Source organism: Elephas maximus, chromosome 11 (genome assembly GCF_024166365.1).
Source record: "Elephas maximus indicus isolate mEleMax1 chromosome 11, mEleMax1 primary haplotype, whole genome shotgun sequence".
NCBI classification, from domain to species: domain Eukaryota; kingdom Metazoa; phylum Chordata; class Mammalia; order Proboscidea; family Elephantidae; genus Elephas; species Elephas maximus.
In genome coordinates, this window is record NC_064829.1 from 54,198,261 (window position 1) to 54,225,475 (window position 27,215).

The 27,215-nt window shown below is 42.2% G+C and overlaps 1 protein-coding gene across 1 annotated transcript in view; it reads left to right on the top strand.

The window, feature by feature from the left end:
- SLC14A2 (solute carrier family 14 member 2) overlaps window positions 1–27,215 on the top strand; it is a 511,838-nt gene that overhangs the window by 282,717 nt on the left and 201,906 nt on the right. Inside the window, exon 3 of the mRNA XM_049901586.1 lies at window positions 15,292–15,383. The gene's annotated coding sequence lies outside the window, so the exon portion shown is untranslated. The remainder of the gene's footprint in view (window positions 1–15,291; window positions 15,384–27,215) is intronic.

The window sequence follows — 27,215 nt, forward strand, 5'->3', positions numbered from 1 at the left end:
TGGTCAGCCCAAGTGCTCACCTTGTCCGGGAAATACTTTGGTTGAAGTGCGGCAGGTGTGGTGAGGGGCGGACTTGGGGAGAAGCTGACTGTTTGGCTGGCTGAAAGGCAGCCATACAGGGAGGACCCTGAAAGTGGGCAGACGTGTGGAAAGCCACATTACCAAGAGACCAGTTGCCCTCAGGTCAGTTCCAATTCATCGCAGCCCTATGTGTGTCAGAGTAGAACTATGCAGCGTAGGATTTTCAATGGCTGACTTTTCAGCAGCAGATTGCCAGGCTTTTGTTCCAAGGTGCCTCTGGGTGAAATTGAACCTCCAACCTTTCAGGCAGCAGCCAAGCAACTTAAACCTTTGTACCACCCAGGGACTCCAGGAAGCCACATTATTTTCACATGAAATGGAAATAATTGTCAGGTTGTAAGAGACTTTTACTGCATCAGAAAAGGGAAGGAAAAGTGTCCTGGCCTTCTAGATACCCCAAACATGTCAATAGAAACAACAACAATGATAATTAACGTTGAGCACTGTGTCAGGTGTTTGGTCGAGCACTTTGCATAATGTATCTTATCAGCAATACCTTGATTAGGTCTACAGTATTATAATCCCCATTTTGCAGATGAGCCACTCAATCTGCTCGCATGTGCTTGTCCTGGTCAGGCCAGGACTCACTGCTGTGCATGGATTTACTCATGTCTGATTCATTCAAATAGTCATTGGATGTCCACTTTGCTAGGACCTGGTTGGGGGATAGTGAGGGTTCAGCAGTGGGTGGTGGAGAAGAGGTGAACAGAAGGAAAAGACGATGGACAAAGACAGAGAAAGAGAAGGCAAGCCACACCCAAGGAGCCTGGAGTGTGTTGGGAGAAAAAAGGGCATGCGCATCAGTAATGCATTAATAAAAGTTGGAAAGGGTGAAGAGTGAAAGAATGTGCTACAAAATTTACCAGGAAGATTCCTTCCAAGTGAGAGGGCAGAGCCAGCATGGTGGCATGAGTTCCATCTGAGCTGGACCTTGAGGCATGAGTTCCAACCACGGAATGCAGAGAGAAGGTGTTGTAAATGGATGGGACAGAGGCCCAAGCAAAGGCACTGAGGCTACAGGAAGAGGCAGGGGTCTGAGTGACTTGTCTCCTACCTCACATTAGGGGGCACTTTGAACAAGTAGGGGACGAATAACAGACAAAGCTAGACAGGTGGATTGATTGAGTTTGAACTAAGGAGAGGGTTAAATTCAGGATGCAGTGGGCAGTCACCAGAGTTTCTGAGCAGAAAGGAGCGGTAGCTCCATCCTTTGCACTGCCTGTGAATGAGTGAATGGCCACATTCACTGACTCTTTCACTCAGCAAATATTCGTCCTATGCCCACTGTGTGCCTGGCACCGTCTAGGCACTTGGGCACATCAGTGAGCAAAGCAGGAAGAGATAACTCTGCATTTTACCCCTTATCTGCTGAAAATGGAGCAGTGTCTGTGTGGGTGGGACTTTCAGGGGTCACAAGCAGGCAGAGATCATTCCCCTATGAGCCCACACTGTCTCTGTGTAAGGACACCTGGGTCTTGGGCAGGTGGGAAATAGTACAAGGGCATGGGGTAGAAGAAGTCACAGACAGAAGGGATTATATTAGCCAGATTCTTTTGGTTGCAATTAACAAATCAAACTAGGTTGAACAGTAAAAGATGATTTATAGGCTCATGTCCCCGGACTCCTGAAAAAACAGGGGTGGGAGCTGGCCTCGTGAATAACTAACTAGAATTGGGGATTTTAATGCCGTCCATCCCTCAGTCCCCGTTTATGTTTCTCAGTGGATCTTATGTCATTTCCTCAAATTAGCTCCTGCCATGTTGTTGAGAATTTGGCACCAGCCCCAGTAGCCTCATATCCTAACAGATAGAGGAGCCTCATATCCTAACAGGTAGAGAGGAAAGATGGCATCCTCAGTCCAGCTCTACTTTGGAACTCCTAGAGAAGGACTCTGGCCAGCTTGCATCGCTTGTCCACCCCTTGGGCCAATCAGTGGCCAGGGAGGTGAGGCTCTATGATGCTCCAGGCTAGATTACCTGTTCCACTTTATGGGCAGTGGGGACAGATAGGGGACAGAAGAGAGGGAACAAAAATAATGGATATTCACTATAGGGACCGAGACAACTAAAAACCCACTTTACACAATGGACAATTAGGCTGAAAGGTGACCCCATCCTGTCTCAAAAATACATACTAAAAGGACACTGTACTCAGCGAAGTGACAGTGGTTGTTCAGTGGTAGAATTCTTGTCTTCCACGCAGAAGACCCTAGTTCCCGGCCAATGCACCTGACACATAGCCACCACTCATCTGTCGGTGGAGGCTTGTGTGTTGTTACAATGCTGAACAGGTTTCAGCGGAGCTCCAGACTAAAACAGACTCAGAAGAAATGCCTGGTGATCCACTTCCAAAAATAAAAAAAAAAAAATAAGCCAGTGAAAACCCTATGAATCTGCAATCAGTCATGGGGATGGCTCCGGACCAAGCAGTGTTTCATTCTGTTGTGTATGAGGTCACCATGAGTGAGACTGTAGCAGCTAAAAATAAGAGCCTACTCAATGAACCTGGGGGTGTAAATTGTGCTCTCACCCCCCAAATTATAATGTGACAAAAAAAAAATGTGATAGCATTGGACAATTCAGAGAAAGAAGAAGCACACTATGAATGAGCTCTCCTGGAGGAAGAGAAAGTGGATCATTTTAAAGATGGGGGAGGGGTGGTGAGGAAGGTGGGTCAATCAAAACAAAACCAAGTACCACAGAGGACAGGGCTCACAGAGCCGCATTAACAGGGCCTCCTGCGTGCCTTCCCAGAGCATCGAGGCAGGACTGCCACCCCCTTCCCACCAGCCACCACCCCCACCTCCCAGCAGGGTTGGGAAACTTGGTCAGGAACAGTGCCTTTAGCTAGAGGCTCTTCATTAGCTGAGAAGGCCGGCCCTGCAGGAAATCCCGAGCTGAGGAACAAGAACAATTTGAAAGGATGTAGGAGGCATTAAGCCAGAATGGTTCTCCAGGGGGTGGCTGGGCTAAGTGGAAAACTCAGGCGAAGAGAACCAAAGGGGGACCAAAAGAAAAAGAATGCTTACCATCAGGGAAGAAGGCAATATCTACACTAGGAAGAAGAAATCAAAAGCAAAATAAAGAGAAATTTTAGCAAAAATCAATGCCTTTAAAAACACACATTTACACTTTCAGAGAGAAGTTCTAGAAACTTAGGGAAGAGACACAGCTTGGTCTGATGTAAAGAATATTGGATTAGTAGCAGATGCCAGGTGCCTAGCTGTGACTTACTGTTTGGACTTGGACCCTGACTTTATTTCCCCATTTGTAAGGTGAGCTGACAATCCCCATCTTGCATGCAGTACAGTATCATGTGCAGGTTCACTGAGATGGTGGATTGGAAATAAGTTTTTAAAACTTTAAGCAGCTCTACTGTCATTAATTGGACTAGCTGAATAATTAGAAAATGACAGAAAGTGGGTCACTAGAACCCTGGAAGAGGGGAGGCAAGGAATGAGACTGTTTTAGGCTTAGAACTCAGGTATACCAGTTGGCATCTTGTGAAATGCCATGGATAGAAGCAATAGATTTTTTTTTTTAAAGAGCCACTATATGTTTGCTGAACACCTACTATATTGTCAGTCCTTTTAAGACGTCCAGGATAACGTTGAAGAAGCACAAGATATAATCCTTGAGGCTTACTGTCTATCTGATGAGATAACACATGGACAAATAAAATGAATCTCACAGCAGGAATCAAGATAAAAGCCAAGATGGGCTATTGATAATAAATGTCAAATGAGCTCAGAGTGGAGATCCATGGGCTGGCGGGCCTGGGAGTTGTGCCCCTGTACTTGCTCTTGAAGCAGGAATTTGGATAGGTAGAGAAAAAGGGTTGAAAAGGAGCAAGAACACAAGGAAGATAATTAAGGCACAGGTCAGGAAGGGCATAGGGTGGTAAGTGTGCATGGCATGGCTGGAGTGCTTGTCAGCATCAAAGAAACAGTGTTGAAGATCGGAGTAATGGACAATACTTTTGGAAAGGTCATCGTGTTCAGGTTGCAGAAAGCCTTGACATCAGATGAATAAACAGATCACAAAGGGAAGGGAGTCCATTGAAGACCTTGGAGCAGAGGAGGTGGCTTGACCTAGTGGTGTTTTAGGAAGATGGAACCAGGGTCAGGATGCTGAATCAACAGAAGAGGCAAGGCTGATGGTACAACACCCAGAGAAGAGGGGCTCAGGGAGAGGGGCAGAGGTGCTGCAGAGGGAGTGAAAAATAATAGGGAAAGAGTTGGCAGGACTTAGTTCCTAATTACATGTGGAGAATGAGGATTGAGTCAGAGTAAAGATATCTCAGTTATCTCAAATCTAAAGAACTGGGTTAGTTACAGAGTGTATCGGGTATTCATTGTGTCTCGTGCCTAGTGGTGGTTGAAGGGAAAGAAAGGCTTCCAAGGACGTGACATGTTCGTGAAGTCTTAAAGGTAACAATCACCTGCCAACAAACAAAATAAAGAGCCTCAGAGATTGAACATAAAATCGGGATGTATTGATAATTACTGGTGACTGGAATGTGAAAGTTGGAAACAAAGAAGAAAGATCAATAGTTGGAAAATATGGCCTTGGTGATAAAAAAAAAAAAAACAATGTCAGAGATCACATGATTGACTTTGTAAGACCAACAACTTCTTCATTGCAAATACCTTTTTTCACCAACATAAATGGTAACTATACCCATGGACCTCACCAGATGGAATACACAGAAATCAAATCGGCTACATCTGTGGAAAGAGACGACAGGAAGCTCAATATCATCAGTCAGAACAGGGCCAGAGGCCAACTATGTAACAGACCATTGATTGCTCATATGCAAGTTCAAGCTGAAACTGAAAATCAGACCAAGTCCACGAGAGCCAAAATACAACCTTGAGTATATCCCACCTAAATTTTTTTAAATTTAGAGACCATCTCAAAAATAGATTTGACGCATTGAACACTAATGACCAAAGGCCAGATGAGTTGTGGAATGACATCAAGGACATCATACATGAAGAAAGCAAGGGGTCATTGAAAAGACAGGAAAGAAAGAAAAGACCAAGATGGATGTCAAAGGAGACTCTGAAACTTGCTCTCGAACATCGAGCAGCTAAAGCAAAAAGAAGAAATGATGAAATAAAAGAACTGAACAGAAGATTTCAAAGGGCAGCTCGAGAAGTCAAAGTAAAGTATTATAATGACATGTGCAAAGAGCTGGAGATAGAGAACCAAAAGGGAAGAACACACCAGGCATTTCTCGAGCTGAAAGAACTGAAGAAAAAATTCAAGCCTCGAGTTGCAATAGTGAAGGATTCCATGGGGAAAATATTAAATGACACAGGAAGCATCAAAAGAAGATGGAAGGAATACACAGAGTCATTATACCAATAAGAATTAGTCAATGTTCAACCATTTCAAGAGGTAGCATATGATCAGGAACCAATGGTATTGAAGGATGAAGTCCAAGCTGTACTGACGGCATTGGCAAAAAACAAGGCTCCAGGAATTGGCAGAATATCAATTGAGATGTTTCAACAAACAGATGAAGCACTGGAGGTCCTCACTCCTCTATGCCAAGAAATATGGGAGACAGCTACCTGACCAACTGGAAAAGATCCATATTTATGCCTATTCCCGAGAAAGGTGATCCAACTGAATGCAGAAATTATCAAACAGTATCATTAATATCACATGCCAGCAAAATTTTGCTGAGATCATTGAAAAGCAACTGCAGCAGTGTGTGGACAGGGAACTGCCAGAAATTCCGGCTGGATTCAGAAGAGGACGTGGAACCAGGGATATCACTGCGGCTGTCAGATGGATCCTGGCTGAAAGCAGAGAAATACCAGAAGGATGTTTACCTGTGTTTTATTGACTAGGCAAAGGCATTCAACGGTCTGGATCATAACAAATTATAGATAACATTGCAAAGAATGGGAATTCCAGAACACTTAATTGTGCTCATGAGTAACCTGTACACAGATGAAGAGGCAGTTGTTTGGACAGAGCAAGGGGAAACCGAGTGGTTTAAAGTCAGGAAAGGTGTGCATCAAGGTTGTATCCTTTCACCACACCTATTCAATCTGTATGCTGAGCAAATAATCCAAGAAGCTGGACTATGTGAAGAAGAACGGGGCATCAGGGTTGGAGGAAGACTCATTAACAACCTGTGTCATGCAGATGACACAACCTTGCTTGCTGAAAGTGAAGAGGACTTGAAGCACTTACTCATGAAGATAAAGACCACAGCCTTCAGTGTGGATTACACTTCAACATAAAGAAAACAAAAATCCTCACAAATGGGCCAGTAAGCAGCATCATGATAAACAGAGAAAAGATTGAAGTTGTCCAGAATTTCATTTTACTTGGATTCACGATAAAGACACATGGAAGCAGCAGTCAAGAAATCAAAAGACACATTGCATTGGGCAAATCTGCTGTGAAAGACCTCTTTAAAGTGTTGAAGAGCAAAGATGTCACCTTGAAGACTAAGGTGTGCCTGGTGTTTTCAATCACCTCCTATGCATGCGAAAGCTGGACGATGAGTAAGGAAGATGGGAGAAGAATTGATGCCTTTGAATTGTGGTGTTGGCAAAGAATATTGATTCAATATACTGCCAGAAAAAAAAAAAAAATCTGTCTTGGAAGAAGTACAACCAGAATGCTCCTTAGAAGCAAGGATAGCGAGGCTACATCTCACGTACTTTGGACATGTTATCAGGAGGGATCAGTCCCTGAAGAAGGACATCATGCTTGGTAGAGGGTCAGCAAAAAAGTGGAAGACCCTCAGTGAGATGGATTGACACAGCGTCTGCAACCATGGGCTCAAGCGTAATGATTGTGAGGATGGCACAGGACCAAGAAGTGTTTCCTTCTGTTGTACATGAGGTCGCTATGAGTCAGAGCTGACCCGATGGCATCTAACAACAATAGCCTTTAAGGAAGCAAACTGCCTCGTCTTTCTCCCTCAAGTGGCTGGTGGGTTCGAACAACTGACCTTTTGGTTAGCAGCCAAGTGCTTAGCCATTTTGCCACCAGGGCTTGTGCAAATATAGGGAGTTGCAAAGTGTAGATAATCCCAAAATGAAGTGGAATGTGACTCTGAAAGCATTCTCTGATTTCTTCGAACTGAGGGAATTGTATTAATTTCTATTTATGTATCTCTGCCTTTTCTTTTTACATGTACTGTATTTCAGCTTGATAAATGTTGCTGCTGTGTTTTCTGACACATAAATATTGCCACTGTGGATGGCAATAGAGTTCCCATTTTTACCTCATATAATGTTTTGTGCCCTGAACTCAACCTTGTTTGCTCCATATCTGATATTAAAATTGGGATCTTTGGTTTTTGTTTTGTTGTTTGTGTGTTCGTTTGGCTTTGCTGGTTAGGCCTTTGCTGATCCTTTTTATTTTCAAGTTTCCAGTCACTTTGTTTTAACTGAATCTCTTAACACAGCGTATAATTGTTTTTTAATTTGTAATTTAAACAGAATCCATTTCCTTTGATTGTTGCACTTTTACTTTTATTTTTCTTGATATGGGAGATACTTTTGACTTAGTCTTAACATCGTATGTTTTCTACTTTTATTGCTTCTTTTTTTATTTTTCACTTTATGGTTTCTTTGGGTTTTTTATTTATTTGGTTTGTGTGTAGGGTCACAGTGATAATTTAGGAAGTCTTAACATTTTTGTTTTTGAAGTGGTTATTTTTATAAATACTGTATAAAAAACAGTTGCTTTCAAGTCAGTTCCAACTCACGGCAGCCTCATGTGTTTCAGAGTAGAACTACATTCCAGAGGGTTTTCAATGAGTGGTTTTTCAGAAGTAGATCACTGAGACTTTCTTCTGAGGTGCCTCTGGGTGGATTTGAACACCCAGTCTTTTGGTTAGTAGTCAAGTGCTTAACTGTTTGCACCACCCAGGGATGTTCTATATCCTTAGTTGCTGGTGACCTTCAACTCTGCAAGGTGATAAGATTAACATACTTCCTCTTCTCCTGCCTCTCACTTTCCTACCCTCACCCAATTTTAGTTGATGATGACGATAATCTGCTAACCTTAACTTTATACTTTTAATATACATTTATTTCTATTACTTGGTTAATTAGCCCTAAGTAGTAATCCTGCCTTCTCTCTTCCCTCGCCATCTGAATTTGGTTCATTTCAATGTTTTTATGTTGTCGTAGTTCATTAAAGTTTACAACACTTTCTCTAACCACATTTGCCATAGGTTTTGTTTGTTTGTTTTTTGTCTTAATCCTAAACTAAATGAGTAAAAACTCACCGCCAGTCCTTCTGCCATAGTTTCTCCAAACTCTCCTGGCTGGGTAAAGTTCAGCATCTAGTATCTTCAAGACAAGCTCCTGGTAATCACGTTTTCTGGGTTATTTGTACTGAGCATCATTTGTACTCATACGACTGTTTGGCTAGGCATAAATTTTTTTTTTGTTGTTTTTTTATTTCATTCCTAATGAGGTTTCTGTAAGCACAGTTTCACTAAATTCTAGCATGGCATGTTGCTATGGAAAACTCTGAAACCAACCTAGTTTTTTTCCTGTTAGATTCAAATTTTGTTTTCATTTTTTGGTTTTGTTTGTTTTGTTTTGTTTTGTTTTGTTTGGATGGCCAAAGAGTCTGTCTTTACCATTTGTGTTGATCTTTCTGTATCAATTTTTCCTGACATGCTTTATGTTCTTTTAGTTTTGTTTCATCTGTAGATTTAAATATTTTGTTTCTGGAAAATGTTTTGGAATTACATTTCTCCAAATACATGTTCTATTCTATTTTTTACGTGCTTTTCAGCAAGTACTGCATTTATGCATATGCATAGATCTATTGGCTCTATTTCGTCTTCCATGTCTATCATGTTCTTTCTCTAATCCTTTTTAACTGTTCATTTCCATTTTGTTTTGCTCACTTTATCAATCCAGTTCTTAATCTTATTTTGTCTGTTTTAGCAGTGTCTGTTCATCTTTTTGTTGACTCTGAGGAGTCCCTAATTTTTGTGATGACTTTATGGTTTCTTTCCTGAGCACTGCTAGCTCATTTTTTGCCCCTTTCAGTTGTCTTGACATTTCTTCCTTGTTTTATATAAATGATTGTTTCATTAAGGTTTGTTTTTTGTTTCTTTGCTTTCTTGTCTATGGTAATTTGCTTGGCAAAGTTTTTTTCAGCTTGATGGCAACACAATTTGATACATATCCTTTGTCTATTCTATTTTCTCTGATCTTTTCCCTTTTTCCTTGCAGTATCATTGTAGAGCTCTTCTGATGATTCATTTCTCTTTATTTTTTAAATCAGCACACACACATGCAGATATAACTACTACTTTACTGTTTTTTAGTTCCATGGAACAATTTTTTTGTGTGCGAATAAATGCAACAAATCACACATCACTTCAACGATTTCTACACATACAATTCAGAGATATTGGCTACATTCTCCAGTTCTGCCACCTTTCTCGACATCTTTTTCCAAGCTATTTCACAATCATCAATACAAACTCACTGCCCCCCTAAGCTTCTCATCTGTCCTTTTCAGTTGCTGTTGTCCATTTGAAGATGATTCATTTTTTTATTCTGACTCATATTTGACTGAGAAAAGCCCTTGCCTGACCAGATATTTTGCAGAATGTTTATAAGGGGGAAAAGGGCCAGGCTACGTCACCATCAAGCAGAAAGTCTCCCTCTGGGATGGACTAGCTTTATGACACACAGGACTGTGTGTGTGTGGGAGATTTTAAATGTTGACTTAGCCTTTACTTTTCGCAGTGGCTAGAGATTGGCAGTTGCAAGACTAACTAGTATTTGATCTATCTTTTCCAACCTGCCTGTCCAACAGACTACTTCCTGCAGAGGTGGTATGACCTTGTGTTTCCTTGTTTATCCCACCTCCCCTGATGCTCTGTGGAGCCAAACAGGGTCCAGGGTCACTCTCACAGACAGCCATTCACCTTATGCCACTCATTCCCCCACAGACAGAGTTGGTTCTGCCCTCTTTGAAGAACTCTGTGCTCTGCCACCTTGTTTGAGGCCTGTGGCAGCAGACATAGTTCAGCATCTGCCTACTCTTAGTGGGAACTTTATTGCTCTTGGCAGCCCATCCTCAAAAGAGATGAAGTTTTCATTTCTGTGTCTCATTTTTCTTGTTGTTTCAGAATGAATTCAGAAAGAAGTAGGCAGGGCTGTGTTAACATTTCCATCTTAAAAGTAGAAGTCCCTTTTAAAAGGTTATAAACTCCCATTTTACTTCCCATGAATCTACAGCACCTAGTACTCTATCAAGGAGCCCTTGTGGCACAACGGTTAAGTGCTTGGCTGCTAACCAAAAGGTTGGCAGTACAAACCCACCCAGTTGCTCCATGGGAGGAAGACCTGGTGATCTGCTTTTATAAAGCTCACAGCCAAAAGGCAGTTCTATCATGTCATGTGGGGTCACTATGAGTCAGAATTTCTTGACGGCACCCAACAACAAGTACTCTATCTGGAAAAGAGAAAATACTCAATGATTATTTGTCGAATGAAATTAATCAATTTTAAAAAAAATGAACAAATAATTCTCAAATGTCATAGCTGAGACATAACTGCATGTAACGCTTCTCTTCAAAAGAACTTCAGCAACTAATTTTCGCTGTTGCTCCTTATATCAGTGCAACATGGCTTACCCTTCCTGAGCAGTTTCTCATGGTTCAGATATCTCCTGCACACAGTCCCCCATCTTTTGTTATATCTCCTTAGCCTTCTGCTCTCACTCACTGTATGAGCCAAGTCAGAGTACTTAGAACACATAAACAAGTGACTTCAACAAGAACACTTTATATAATGCTGCTTTTTTTTCCTTCCTAGCCTGGTATCTAGCTTCACTTTTTATGGACACATTTGGAGTTTGCTCCTCCTTGGCCTCATTTCTGAAATTGGAAAAATTTGTGTCTTCTTTGCCGCAAAAAAATAAAGGCAGGATGATTCCATTCTATACCTTGTGTTGATAAGGAATGGAGATAATCATTCATATTCCCCACAGCAACAGGCCTCCAGGTCTCACAATGGTGTGGATTCTGTCCAGATGCACCCAGGGAGGTAGGGTCCTTTGAGAAATGGAGCACAGAAAGATGTGGACAACTGTGTCAGCCTTTGTGAATTCCATTGGGGTCTTCAGCATGGGAATTCCAAAGGTCTCCCCAAGAAAGGATGACTATGATTCAGTCCATAGAGCTACCGGAGTCTAGGTTTCTCTTCATCTGCACTTTCAAGAGAGAAGGAGCCCTCAACTCAAGGAATTTACTTCTTTAGCCACCTGAAAACAAGGAGTATGCCTCAGACTTTTCTCATGCCTTCCACATGGAGATACAATAGGAGTTGAAATACGTATGTTAGTTTCTAAAATTCCTTGGGTCTACAGGTGAAACTAAAATTGTCCTACTAGCTCAAAACACTTCAGGGTCTAATCCCAGACAAGACTCCTCATTCCTTTTAGAGATCTGTAATGGGTTATTTCCTTTATTTCCTTCTTTTGTCTTGAGTGCTTCAGACTCTTCCAAATTGCTCATGCTCAGTACCCTTCTCATTGCTGAGCCAACCGCAATTGGCAGCCCACTCCTGTCCATTCTTGTCTCCCCTGAATGCTCATGACTGCCTGCAAGACTAAGAAAGCCAGGACATCAGAAAAGGAGGGCCCCAGAGATACATGCCCAGAGTCCATATTAACATTTTCACCAGAAGTACATGATCAGCTGTCTCTGCCCACAGCCAGATATATCAATGTTCTTTCTTAAGACATCAGTTGATATTACCCCCGAAGTCCACATCACTAAAACAGAGCTCAATCTCTCATGCCTGAAAACTTATGCCCACCACCACCCTAGCCCTGCCCTGGGGGCCTGTATGGGTTTGGTTTGCTCTCAACAGTCCCAGTCTCCTGTCCAACTTAGCATTTGTCCCAGTCAAAGGTGATTTATTTTTTATGATAAATTATATACTTACCCTAGTTTAGTTTAATGCTTAACTTTTTAAAGGGCAATGTGAGTCAGAATGCTACTATTTCTAAGAACAGCTGTTTTCACTAGAGGGTGCCCAGCTACCATTATGGAACATTTTGATCAAAGCTTCTATAGAATCTTTGATCTAAAAGGGGGAAAAGTACAAAACAGAATTTCAAATTTTCATGGAATCCAGACTTTCTGGAGATATTGAGTCTGGAACCCCTAAAACTGTTGCCCTGAGCTATCTTTAAACCTTAAATATTAAACCAAAAATATCCCCTGAAAGTTTCTTCAAACTAAACAATAAAAAAAGAATGTCTGCCTTGAGCACTACGCTTTTTCAAAGAACCATCTTTATGGGATCAAATTGACAATAGCAGCTCAAAAGATTAAATAGGAAGCTTGGGAGACAGTGAGGTTATGTCAGTGGGGGAGAAACAATTTGGAAAAGGAGGGTGAGAATAACTGCACAACTTGAAGAACATAACCAGTGTCATTGAATTGTACATGTAGAAATTGGTGTATGTTCTGCTGTGTATATTTTCAAAAACAAAAAATAAAATATTTAAAAAGAAAGAAAGAAAAGCTCTTCTCTTTTTCCCACCTTTGTAGAATAACATCAGGGCTCACCAGAAGAATGAGGCAGACAGGGACCTGAAGTGAAGTCCAGGCCCAAAAATGACCTTCGTAGGTGATTAAGATCTCTGGTGGCACAGTGGTTAAAGAGATTGACTGCTAACCAGAAGGTCAGCAGTTTAATACCACCAGTAGCTCCGCAGGAGAAAGATGTGACAGTCTGCTTCCATAGAGATTTATAGTCTCAGGAACCCTGTGGGGTTGCTATGAGTCAGAATTGACTCGACAGCAGTGGGTTTGTTTTGGTTTTTTGGTTTAGCAGCTGATTGGAAAAGGATGAAGAAGCAGAGTTGCTAGACAGGCTCACGGAAGTTATGTGTGAGGGTGGAGGGAAGAACCTGTCCAAGAGATTAGGAGGGAGGGGCAGGACTCCAGGCTCAGAGGAGGCCTCTTGGGTTAAAGCAATCCACAGGCCAGAAAGAAGGGCATTTACGGAAGACGGGCATTTCGTGCCACTCTCTCCCCTACTTCCTAGTGCCTGCACATTTTGGCCAATAATGTGCCAGTGATTTCTCTTTATTATTTCATTTATAGCAATGACTTCAGGTCTTGCCTCTGGTCATAATGCTGATCTATGTATGCCATCTATAGTGGGCATGGATAATGAATCCTATTTTATTTCTTAATTAAGAATTTGAAAGTACTGCAAATTACCGCAATTAACATGGGTTTTCTTCCTCATTTATTTACTATTTAGATGCCTGAAATTGCACCCTTAGCTTGAACCAACCGCAGGGTTCAGAGCCTGTTAAAATATATAGCATTCATTAAAATATTTATTCTTCCCCAACAGTGAAGGTTGCAATTTGGAAATGGTAGTGGTGTATATGTATGCAAAATGCTTCCAAAAATATCTAGGTATTGAATTCAGTCAATCCAGCTTAGTAATTTTAAAAGTTGAATTTATTGACAACCCTTCGTGTGATTAAATTAACTAAGATTTTCAAAAGAGCCTTTGTTATATTGACTTCAACCAGTATTGATGTTTTCCCTTTCAAAGTTTTTGGGGAAATGTAAGCAACATCATATTTTCAAAACTATAGTGCTCACTGAAAGATAAGAATAACAATTTGAGGGTGGTTGAACTCATTTGGCTGATTTCAAAGCAACCGGTTCTTTGGTGAAACTGTTGAATTATCTAGTAGTTTTCAAAATTCAACCTCAGTTTTCATTCTTGGGTTTTTGTTTTTGTTTCTGTTTTCTAACTGGTTTACATGGAGACATAGTTCAAATCAGAGCAGTTGAAATTAACCAAAGAAAATATACTTCAGAAAAGTAAACCCTTTGGTATGTACCGGCAGGCATTCCAAAATGTATCCAGCAAGGATGTCAGTGGGTACAGTCCTAGCAGAAAGCAACTGGGAAATAGTGTGTCAAAAGCCTTAAAAGATGTACACTCTGAAATTCAGCTATTCCTGGATTTTATTCTTGGGAAAGAATGAAGGATGTGTACCAAAATTTACCTATGATAATATTTCTCGTAGCCCCATTTATAATAGCAAAACAAATGAAATAAAATTACCAAAATGTGCAGCAATGAAAGATTGAGTAAACTATGGTACAGTCTTACATTGGAATACTAAGTAACTTTTAAAAACTATATTGTTTGTATTAGTTATCTACAGCTACGTAACAATTTGCTTTAAAATTGCTCTAAAACTCAGCAGCTTAAAACAGCCAATATATACTATCTCACAGTTTCTATAGGTCAGGGATCTGGGCATGCCTCAAACAGGTCCTTTGGCTCAGTGTTTCTCATAGGTTACAATACAGGTATTGGCCAGGACAGCGGTCATCTCAAGGCTTAAGTGGGAAAGGATCTATTTTCAAGGTCATTCAGGTGGTTGTTGGCAGGATCCAGCCCCTTATGGCTTGATGACTGGAGGCCTCCCTCAGTTCTTCGCCACACTGGCCTCTCCATAGGACAGTTCACAACATGGCAGTTGGCTTCATCAGATTAAGCAAGCAAGGGAGAGCAAGCAAGACAGAAGCCAGAGTCTTTTTGTGACTTAATCTTGCAGTGCCATCCCATCACCTTTATCATATTCTACTGGCCAGAAGCAAGTCCTGCCTATACCCAAAGGGAGTGGGTTACACAATGGCAGGAACACCAGAGGGCAGAGATCATTGGGAGCCATCTTAGAAGCTGTCTACAACACATTTGTAGTTGATTTATTGGCCAAATATACCCTGATATGTTATTCAGTGAATAAAAGCAGGTTATAATACATTATGTGTAGCATGCTCTCAGTCTTTTAAAATTAAAACAATAGAAAAATATATACACACATACACATGAGTATTCATTAAACAATCTGTTAACAGTGGTTATCATCTGGATGGGGGCATAAGGGATTATTTTTTATGTTCTGTTTCCTAACCTGTATTATTTATCTTTTCTGAAATTAACAGGTATTAGCTACAATTTTTAAAAGTTATTAAATAAAAAAGTAATTTTGTCACCAAATGGCACTTGTAGAAACTGCTGAACTGGTGTATGCTTTGCTGTGTATATTCTCAACAACAGCAACAAATAAATAAAATAAATTATTTTTTAAAAAGCAATTTAAACCCCCTAGGGTACTTGTTTCTGACCTCCACTATCTATCTTTACAGGGATGTTTCTTGCTTACTATTTGAAGTCAACTAAATAGAAGTTCGCAAGACCCTTTATAGAACCTGTTGATACCAGTGTGACCGAGGAAACTGTGAGTATGTTCTAGAAAATGGCTTCTAAAACAATTATTATCACCAATAATGCCATTATGGGAAATGTCCTCTAAAACAATTATTATCACCAATAATGCCATTATGGAAAACTAAAATTATTTTTTCTCCTCTGGGGTCACTGGGATCATGGGGGAACTGCAGTTGACCTGTGAGGGCTAGTTCCTAAGAAGACCTTTGTCCCTTGAGCCAGGGTCTTCCTAGCTCAATTCTGGCTGCTTCCAGACACAAGCTAACATGGTGACATGCGAAATTCTAAAGGGATAGGTTCTATGTATACGTCAAAAATAGATGAGCAGATCTGACACTGCTGAACATATCTGCCGGTTTGAAAACAGGAAGATAAACGAGAGACGATAAAGCCATTAATACTCTGCACACTTCAAAAGTTTTCCTGCCTCACACCTCAGGAGGGTCTGAGTTGGGATGCCTCTGGTTCAGGGCTGGAATGACTTCTGCAGCAATACAAATGTTATTTTAAGGTCACTTACTGATGAAAACTACTGTTTTGCCAAACACAGATTTATTGGTTGTTTGACAAGCAGACCAGCTGTTCTACACCTATATAGAGTTGAAGAAAGTTGCTCAGAGGTGGTATCAGTGGGGAGGGAAGGCAACAGTTTCCGTGAGGGCATGGGATTAGGACCAGATCTGAAATGCTAGCAGACCTCTTCTCATTGGGATCTATAGTACAATTACTGTAGTAACCGATAACACCCAAACCTCAGGGGCTTAACACCATAGAAGATCATTTTCCCCTCATTTAAAGTCCAAATGGGTGTTGGTCCAAGTGGTGATTCAGAACCCAGGTGCCTCCTATTTTGTGGCTTTGCCATCTTCTAGGGCCTCGGGTTCTATGCTGGATCCTCTGCAACTAGCTGGTTGATGGGGGAGGAGGAGGTGAAGATGGTACACCTGCTTCCTACCCACCTTGGCCTGCAATTGACACACAACACTTTCACTCACATCTGTTGGTGAGAACTAGTCACATGGCCTCTCCTTGATGAAAAATGGCTTGAGGTCATTGTGGCTGGGCAGTTTCTTCCAAACAACTCTACCCTGTGGAAGGGTAGCACACACCATGGGCTCTGTCAGGAAAAATCATAGTGTTAGAAAGTTCTTGCTGAGGAAGTTCTTAGTGGGCATCCATACATCTATCACAGCGCAGGAATTACTTGGGTTCTGAATGACTCTTTCTGAATGGTTAATCTTTCTGGTGAATGAAGGAACTTCTAATACGAACCACACCACCTTCTCATGGTTAAGACAGCAAGCCACTAACAAGGCCCTAAGGGTACAAGGTTGTTCTCTACTTGGAAGTGTTAGGTGTGCCTGCCAATGCTAGAAGTCAGCAGAAACCACTGGATTGTCAAGATATTAGCTTGTAAAATGGCATCTTAACAAGATTTGGTCTCACCCCCCTCATTATTCACATGAGCTAGGGATGCCTGGAAGAATTGTTCCTTTTTATGCCCTTACAGATCACTGGCCTTCAAGGTTGGTCATTGCAATTGCACCTCAGTGGGGGGATGCAGGGGAGAGCTGTAACATTGAGGTTGGTGTTGTCATTTTACAGAGGCTATAATGCAGAGGGCCTCTGGAAATTGCCCCCAAGGAGCCTAAGTGGGTTCCCAGGAGAGAGGAAAAGGGAGCATTCTCCTCTCTTACTTATCTGGAGACCTTGTGGCCAGCATCTCATCTGAGGTGGGTAACAGGCTAGAATCCACTTCTAGATTTCTCATGGCTTTCTTTCTCTTCCACTCAATTCTTTGACCTTTTCCCAGCTAACTTTAGTGACTAATTCTTTATTGGCTTTATTCTTTCTACTGAGAGTAAAAAATAACTTTTTTCTATAGCCCTCCATTAGTAGTATAAACTCTCTGGGGACAGTGTTTGACTTCTCCTTTGGGTAACTCCACCTGCCACAAGCAATGAGGTGTAGTAGATAGGCCTCCATGTGGAGACCAGAGCCCACCCCAGACCTGCTGTTGCCTCCTGTGTGATGACACGGGGTCCTTTATACTCTGGGCTGTGTTATCTGTCCACATCTCTCAAGTCAGGTGGATGGGGCCCACCCTCCCTACCTTCTCAACTTTCTTATGAAAATTCTGAGAACTTAAGGCTCAAACAAGCAAAGAGACAGCAAGTGCTTTGAAAAGCATAATGTGCTAGATAAATGTGGCAGCGAATCATCATTATCACTATGCTATGGCCGTTATTACTTTGTTGTCAGCTCAGCTTTTCTTAACACAGATCAGTTAATGAAGTGGCAACTGCACTGGTTACCCACTAGGAGGGTGAAGAAGCCAGATGAGGCTCTATTTTTATCCTATTTTAGTTTCCTGTTTTTCTTCCACAATAGTTATGTCTAGTAGGCTTATGCGTATTATAATCACTGTGGCATTTTATTATACATGCTCCTGACAAAATTCAAGCTAAGAATACTTTTAAATATTCTAAAAATAGTAGATTTCCCTAAAGGCTGAGCTAACTGTCACCAGAATCCAGAATACTGCCCCTTTGGTCTCACCTCTAAGGTTGGTACCCACAACTTTTAACAAATTACTTTCAGCATAGTAGGACCAAACCATGTGAAGTTGAAACGGGCTTTGAAAGCATATTGTCCAAAATGACCATTTTTCCAGATGAGAGAATTAAGGCCCAGACAGGTAAGGTTCCATGCCCAAGGTTGTACAAAAGTGTTAAGATGACTCCTAAGGGAAATGTATTAGTTTCCTGTTGCTGCTATAACATATTACCACACATGTATGGCTTAAAACAATACACATTCATTATCTTATAGTTCTATAGGTCAGAGGTAGGACACTGAACTGAAATCAAGGGGTCAACTGGGATATATTCCTTTCTAGAAGGCACTGGGGAGAATCCATTTCCTTGCCCTGTCCATCTTCTAGAAATTTCCCTTATTCCTTGGATTGTGGCCCCTTCCTCCAACTTCAGAGTCAACACACCATGCCTGTCTAACCCTTCCTTTGTCATCACATCTCTCTTTCTGACCACAGCCAGGAAAGTTTCCCTGCTTTTAAGGACTAATAGGATTAGACTGGGTCCACTTGGATAATCCAGGATAATCTCCTTATCTCAAAGTCTTGACCTTAATCACTTTTGCAAAGTCCCTTTTACCATGTAAGGTAACCCATTCACAAATTCCGGGGATGAGGGCACAGACATCTTTGGGGGAGGCTGTTATTCTGCCTACCACAGGGCAGAGAAAGAAGATGAGTCAATAAAGGGTTTGTTGGTTTAGCAACAAAAAATTTGTTGACATTTTTTGCAGGTTGGGCTCCCCAGGAATCAGATTCTGAGGTGGGCTTACATGTGTAAAGTAAGAGTGCTCTCAGGATCAACCCCTGCAGGGAAAGGGAAGAGGCAAAGAAGGGCAAAGAGAGGAACTCAGCTTTGAAGTAGTCACAAGGCCTCAGCTGACCCCATCAGCAGCCCTAGAATGGGATAGCTCTTCAAAGATATTATAAGGGGCTGGGCCATTAAACTCTTCGCCTCTGATTCCTACCACCACACCAAGCAGTCACAGAATGTGGGCTGCCCCAGGAAAGGGTGTGTCCTTCAGCAAGTCAGCTCACTTCTGCAAGTATTATTCTCAGTGGCTAGAGGAATGCATCCTTCATTCCTGAAGGGGGATCTGAGCAGACAATCACAGCATCTACTATACCACCTGTTCCTAAGCTTAGTGTCTACATGCAAGAAAAAACAGCCAGTTGTATGTTTGGAATGAAACCTGATTGGTAGATATCACAAACTGGTTTCAGACTCAGAACCTAGGAATCAAAGGAAAGGGATCATAAGTGTCATCCACAGTGTAGAACTAGGTAAATTAGCTGTAGGGGAGTTGAATCCTTGAGGTTGTATGAACAAGAGAGCAAAAGCAGGCAAGGATCATGTGGGGTTGGGAGAATGAGAATGGGTCAGAAATGGGATGGGCCCAAGGGAAAGGACAGGCAGATCATGAGTTCCAGGGACTAAGATCTGAACCCAAGTCAGAAATCCCTGCCTTTGCCCAAACCACAACAGGGAAGTGGCCACTGACAGAAGCTAAGGGCAGGTATAGTGGTGGCTGGTGTTGGCTTTAAGAATTCCAACAACTTCTAGCAGGGACTGATGGTCAAAAGAATAGTCAAGGGTCAGCCATGGAGTTGACTGTGAAGCAAAGGTAAGAAACCCTGTTTCAATAGAGCAGGGGAAAGGGCAAGAAACTAATTACCAGCAAAAAGGGCATTCTGCATTAGACTAAGCAGGTGGGCTACAGCCTCATGTCATCTGGCCCAGGCATGTCATTTGGCTCAAGCCCAAGACTGATCCTGGCACAGAAGCAAGCTGCTCTGGTGGCCTGAGTAGCAACAGTTAGAGAGGTGTCGGGCCACTGCCATATGCTGACTCCAGGGGAGGTCCTTTCACATAATATTAGGGCTGACCTCAATGTTCCTTTTAATTGAACGGTATGTGTGCTTAGCGAGTAGGGTCAAAGGCTCTGAGCTCTGAGCTCCTGAGGCTCTCTCTTCCTCAGGTTAGTGCTGAGCCTAGCACGTGCCTAAGGATAGCTCTGCCTATTTGTACAGACAGGCATCATGGACTTCCTACCTCCATGCCCCTCCTAACTCCACTTCTCCACATGTCCAGGCTGCAAATTCTAAAGCCAGCACCAAACCAAACAAACCAAACCCGTTGCCACTGAGTCGATTCCAATTCAGAGCCACCCCATATGACAGAGTAGAACTGTCCCATAGGGCTTCCAGGGAAAGCATGGTTGATTCAAACTGCCGACCTTTTGGTTAGCAGCCATAGCTCTTAACCACTGCGCCACCAGAATTTCCAGAAAACCAGCACCAATTGCCACCAGATCAATTTTGACTAATGGCAACTCAGATGTGTCAGAGTAGAACTACGCTCCACAAGGTTTTCAATGGCTGGTTTTTCAGAAGTAGATTACCACAGTGCATCTCGTGTGCAGCCAGCACCCGTCTGCCAGCAGAGACTTGTGTGTTGCTATGCTGCTAAACAGGTTTCTGCAGAGCTTCCAGACAAGACAGACTAGGAGGAAAGGCCTGGTGACCTACTTCTGAAACTTAGCCGCTGAAAACCCTATGGATCACAATGGCCAAATCCACAACTGATCATGGGGATGGCATAGGACCAGGCAGCATTTCCTTCCATTGTGCATGGGGCTGCCATGAATCAGGGGCTAACTGAACGGCAGCTAACAACAACTGGGATAAGAGGGGTAGGGGAGGAGGATGCAGTGCAGACCATAAACCCCAGCCACCTCTTGCTAGCCTGTCTTCCTTGCTAATGTCTCTGTAACAGCCTCTCCACAAACAGGAAAGGGCTACGTCCCTTGAGTGGAAGGAGGTAGTTGGAAAGAGAGAAGCTATGCGAGCAGAACAAGAAAGAAGACAAGGGCTTGAAAATGAAAGCTACCAGAACACCAAAAGGCATTTGGTTAAAAATGTGCCTTGGTACATATCTCAAAGCATAGCAATAGCACATTAAAATATACATACAACTCAGCTGTGGGTGATAAAATAAATGGCCAAGGGGGACTCAGGATCACAGGTGCTCTCCCGGGCTAGAGTAGCAGCCATTCCTACCTCTTTGTGTTCTTCAGGCTTCCTTGGATACCTGGGCTTAGCCAGGCAATTTGGTGCGCCTTAGGGAAATAAGCAAAGACAGTGGACATCAACACTGTCAGCCTGAGAAGCACTGGTTCCTGTTCAGTTCGAGCAGTCTTACATTTGGATGTTTCCGGTGTATGTTTTGCTCTTTCAGGCCTGATGAAGCCACATACCCTCTGGCCCAGGCATTTGTATTCGTCAGCATTCCCCATGAGTGCCAGGCAAACTCCTGTTGGTTCACAGATGATTTTTGGTGGCTTGTGGACCAATTTCTTTTTATTTTAATAGTAATGTGTTTATTTTAATCAGCCCTATGATTTAATGAGTATAATAAAGTTTCCTGTATAAATTAAAAAAGTAGATTAGCAGGACTTTCTTCTGAGGTACCTCTGGGTGGCCTTGAACTTTCGACCTTTTGGTTAGCAGCTGAGTGTGTTACTATTTGCACCACCCAGGGACTCCAAAACGTCTAAAGGGAAAGGTATTTAAGGATGGGATTTCCCACATCTTCTAGAATAATGTGTAGGTGGCCATTGCACTGGGTCAACCATACTTGTAGACAAACTGAGTTTGATTCTCCTACATGTCTTGATTCAAGTGATGAGTTATAGAGTTTCAACACACTTAACCATCACTGCCTTCTTCTAAGTCATTTTCCACATGTAAATGTCAGCAAGAACTATAAAAATAATACCTTATGATCCTCAGAGGGCTTCACATTTTATCAAGTACTTTCACCTACATTATCTCTTCTGAATTTCACCATACTGCTTGGGGGAGAGAATTATTATGCCCCTTGTAAAGTTGAAGAAATTGGGATTCCAAGAGTTTGAGTGAATTACCTTAAGTCCCACATCTATAGCCTAAAATTGGGCCCAGAGCTTTTATGAATCCAAGCTGCCTCTAACACATTCTCATAAGTTCACCCCTGACAGAAGACCTCTGCATCTCAGAACACTAGAAGTTTGGGAGAGAGGAGAATCAGGAAGGGTAGAAAAAGCAAAAAGCTGAGGGAAAAAAAAAAATTCCAAATTTCACATTTTGTCTCAAGCCAGTCCTGAGACTATTGCTCTAACTTGCATTTGGACAGTGTTTTAACTCTTCCCAGCATCCTCACATGCTTCTCTCATTTGATCAGCTCAGCAACCCTGTGAAACAGGCAGGGGAGAGGAAACTGAAACCCAGAGAGGTTAGGTGACCCAACCATTCGGTATCAGAGGTGGGACTGGAACCTGGGTCTTTGATGGAAGCAGCATTTGGAATCTGAATGGGGACTGGGGAGAAGTATCTGCTTAAAGAGGAAGGAAGAAAACATTTCATTAAAAGATTAATTAGAATTCACTTGAAAGTTAAAAAGGGCCAAGAATAGCTGAAATAATTTTGAGAAAGAATAAAAAGAGGGGAACTTATTATACTACAGATGTCAAAACATACGGTAAAACAGTATCATGGTAGTGCAGGATAACGAGACCAATGGCATAAAGGAGAAAGTCCAGAAAGAGACTCGTGCATTTTTGGAATTTTCATACATGACAGGGGCGATTACCATTAAGTAGGCAAAGGATTGACCGTTTGACACTAGTGTCACAACAATTGACTCTCCAAATTGGGAAATTCACATTAGATCTTTATCACACCATACACAAAATAAATAATTTGCAGATAGAATAAATACTAAAGGTTAAAAATTTTAAACTACTAGAAAAATTTCAGAAAAACATTTTTATGCTTTATTTTTATAATTTTTTTATTAAAAACACAAAAGAAAAAGATGAATAAATTTGATTACATTAAATTTTTTTAATTCTATGTGACTAAGGAAGTTCGGCAAAGCTAAAAGAAAAGTGAGAGATTTTGAAAGGGAGCTTGCAATGCATTCAACCAACAAAGAATTAATACCTAAAATATATGAAAAAAAAATCTACAATAACTAATAGGATTTCTAAGGCTATAAGTCTCCACGGAAGCAGACTGCCACATCTTTCTCCCCGGGAGCCACTGGTGGTTTCAAATCACTGACCTTTCTGGTTAGCAGTCAATTGCTTTAACCACTGTACCACCAGGGCTCCTTACAAAAGACAAATAGTCCAATATAAAAACAGACAGTTCACAGAAATGGAAATCAACATGGCCTACAAATATAGGAAAGGAGGGCTTCCCTCATTAATAATCAGGGAAATGCCAATTATAGCAAAGAGCCACCATTTCATGTGGATACAGTTGTCAAAAATTATAAAGTTCAACAATGCCAAGTTTTCTTGGGAAATGAGCACAGTCATTCCGGTTGTTGTTGTTGTTTGGTGCCGTCAAGTCAGTTCCAACTCATAGCGACCCTATATACAACAGAACAAAACACTGCCCAGTCCTGCGCCATCCTCACAATCCTTGTTATGCCTGACCCCATTGTTGCAGCCACTGTTTCAATCCGTCTCGTTAAAGGTCTTCCTCTTTTTCACTGACCCTCTACTTTACCAAGCATGATGTCCTTCTCCAAGGACTGATCCCTCCTGATAACATGTCCAAAGTATGTAAGACACAGTCTCACCTTCCTTCCTCCTAAGGAGCATTCTGATTGTACTCCTTCCAAGACAGATTTGTTGTTCTTCCGGCAATGTTCTTTCCCAACACCATAATTCAAAGGTATCAGTTCTTCTTCATTCCCCTTATATTAATATATCATTTATGTACATATTTAAAACATACGGAACAATATTATTCATTACTTATGGATTCAAACGTATGTACTAAAATCATAAAAATACAGAGAAGGAGCCACACAAGTTCAGGAGAAGGATTTCTTAATAGGAAGAGGAGAATAAATTCAGAGAGAGCACAAAGAGGATTCACTGTGTTTTTAACATTTTATTTCTTTAACTTAAAAAAAACTGAAATAAATTCAGCACAAGTTAGCACTGAACATTCTGGGCTGTGGGTATTGAGTGTTTACTATATCGCTATAGTAAACAATTCAGAAAAGAAAAAGGTAATTCCTAGCAGCCTCGCTCTCTTTCAGTGGAAATGAGAAGGCAGTGGGGAGCAGAAGTCTGCTGGAAAGCAAAGCTGACAGCTTTGAAAATCATCTTGGCTTTGGATCTCTGCTCATGCACACACACTAAGATGGTTTCATACAGGGAAGCAGAGGAATCATGGAAGGAGCACAGGGGTGCCAGGCCAGCCCCAGCTCTGACAGGATATCAGAAACAGCATTCTATGGCAAGAAAAAAAAAAAAACAATACTGTTGAATCAATTCTGACTCACAGCTATCCTATAGGACAGGGTAGAACCGCCCCATAGGGTTTCCAAGGAGTGGCTAGTGGATTTGAACTGCCGACCTTTAGGTTAGCAGCGATAGCGCTTAACCACTGTGCCTCCAGGGCTCCAAACAGGGCCCAGAAATACCAATGGCTTAAATACGCTAGGGATGGATTTCTCCCAACTTAAAAGGAGTCCAGAAGTAAGCAGCCCGATGCTAATATGGTGGCTGAACGATGTCCCCAGCACTCAGGCTCTTTCTCACTTTCTGCTCTGTCATTCTTCATCACATGGGTTCCATCTCCAAGGTCATTTCATGATCCAAGCCATCCAGGCAGGAAGCAGGAATAAGTAGAGGTAAAACCAAGCCAAACCCACTGCCATCGAGTCGATTCCGACTCATAGTGACCCTATAGGACAGAGTAGAACTGCCCTGTAGAGTTTCCAAGGAGAGCCGGGCGGATTCAAACTGCCGACCTTTTGGTTAGCAGCCATAGCACTTAACCATTATGCCACCAGGGTTTCCAGTAGGTGTAGGGAGAGCAAAATCACTCCTGTTGGCTGTCTGTACCCCTCTGAAAAATCTTTCCTGGAAGTCTTCAACTTCAGTGAACATTTCAGTGGCCATGCCTAGCCTAAGGTAGGCTAGGAAATGTTTTCTTTATTCCAGGCAGCGATGTGCCCAACTAAAACATCAATGTTTCCAACAAAGACTTAGGGGGCCATGTCTCTAAGACAGACTCTACAAGTACAAAAAGAAGAAGGCTCTGATTGTACCGTCAGAACAGTATGGAAGTCCAATCTTGACCAAAGCTCAGGAAAGAAAAGCTTCCCACACAAATTTCCAAATATAACCTGTTTCATAAATGTAAGTAATATGTCTATATACTATGTAGTGCAAGTTTTCTAAAAGGTTTAGCAATCAAATAAATCAGCAGCAAAGAAAACAATTCCCCAAATGCATTTCTGTATTTTACTGCTGAAATGATCCCCAAGAAAATTCTGTGAAGCTGGGGGCTGAGGGAGAGAGCAGAGAGAACAGCTGGAGAGCTCCCTGGACAGGGTCAGTGCCTGGAGCTGGGAATTAGAGAGACTCAGAAGAGACTGGGGAAGGGCAGCAAAAAGATACTAGATGCCCAGAGTCAATGGGCTTATGCCCAGGGGTGGCAGGAAGCAGCCTGATTGGGTGGCGTACCTTGCTGCTTACTGTAAGTGCCGTAAGTAGTGCAGTAGATGAAATTGGTAGTGAACATGAAAGAAACTCACCCTTTCTCTGTATCTCCACCTCTCCCTCCTACCAACACTATTGCTTCCAGAAAGTCTCGAATTTTTTCTCAAGTTAACCCACCGTCTCCGTCTCCACTTGGGATTCATCCCCTCCAGTCACCTAATTAGGTGCTGTCTCTCTCACCTGGTCTCTCCCTTTCAATTAGCTCCCTCCTCAGCAAACACAACATCTCCCATTTTTAAGGGGGAAAAAAAAAGGAACTTTCCTTGGCCCTACTTCCCCCCTCCAAGCTAGCACTCCATCTCTCCACTTTCCTTAATTGCCAGACTTTTAAAGAAGTATTTCCACATTCAACTGTCTTCCCTTCCTTAACTCCACCTTCCTTTGCTCCGGTAATTTTCTTTCTGTACTCACCACTCCACAGAAACTTCTCTAATTGCCAGATACCCAATTTGTCCAAGCCCTTGGCCTCAGCACTATTTGTTACTGTTTAACCATTGCCTGGGCCCAACGTCTTAACATGTTCACTTCATCTGGCCTGCATGGCCCTGTCCCCCCGGTCTCTGCTGATACCTTAGCTTTTTCCCAGTCTCAACCCACCCCCTACCCCCGACCCCTCACCATCCATCCACCACTGGTAGAGAACAGACTGGAATCATTGAGATTGCTGCTTGTTTGGGAGTCACAGATGCCTTTGAGAATCTGAGATAAGTTTCATAGAATCTCCACATATATATATACACACACACACGTAAGGAGCCCTGGTAGCGTAACCGTTAAACGCTCAGCTGCTGACAGATTGGTGTTTCAAACCCACCCAGCCGCTCCTCGGGAGATAGTCCTGGCAATCTGCTTCCATAAAGATTACAGCCTAGGAAACCCTGTGGGACAGTTCTACTCTGTTGCATAGAGTCACTATGAGTCGAAATCGGCTCCACAGCACCTAGCAACAACAAATACACACACACACACACACATACACAACATGTATAAGTACAAATACTTATCTCAGGAGGTTTGTGAAGTCCCTAAGTTAAAATCCTCCGTCCCAGAGAATAATCCTTTGTACGAGATGCAGTTATGTCAGGTGACTGTTCTGTGCTGCTTTTAAGGCACATGTTTGCAGTAAGCCCTTGGTCTCCAGGGGGCACTATAATAAAGAATTCAGCAGTCAGGATCCCGGGGTTCTCATCCCAGTTCCCACACTTTAAGGCTGTGTGATTTTGGACAAGTCACCTCTCTAAACCAAAACCACCTCCTCTGTAAAGAGTGATATTATAATTTCTCCTGCGCCTCACAGCACTGTAGTTAAGATCAAATGGCATCACGAATTTGAAAACATTTTTGCAAACTGCAGAGCTCTGCAGAAATGGTGATTACCATTACAACCACCGATTAACGTCTTCAGAGATTCAGTGTGCTGTGAGAGAAGGACAAGCTGGGTGTCAACATGGGTTTTGAACCTATGTTGGGTACATTGTTATGATTTGACCCGGGTCTGCTACCCAGTTTGTAAGCTGGGGACAGTAATAGCTATTCTAGCTACCTTGAAGAGCTAGGGTGAGCATGAAATGAAATAATGAATGTGGAGGAGTTTACAGCCCGGCAAGACTGAGGCAGCTGCCGTTTTTCATCCTCTTCTTTGTCCTTCTTCATATGCATTAATCAAGCTCCGTGAGCCCAA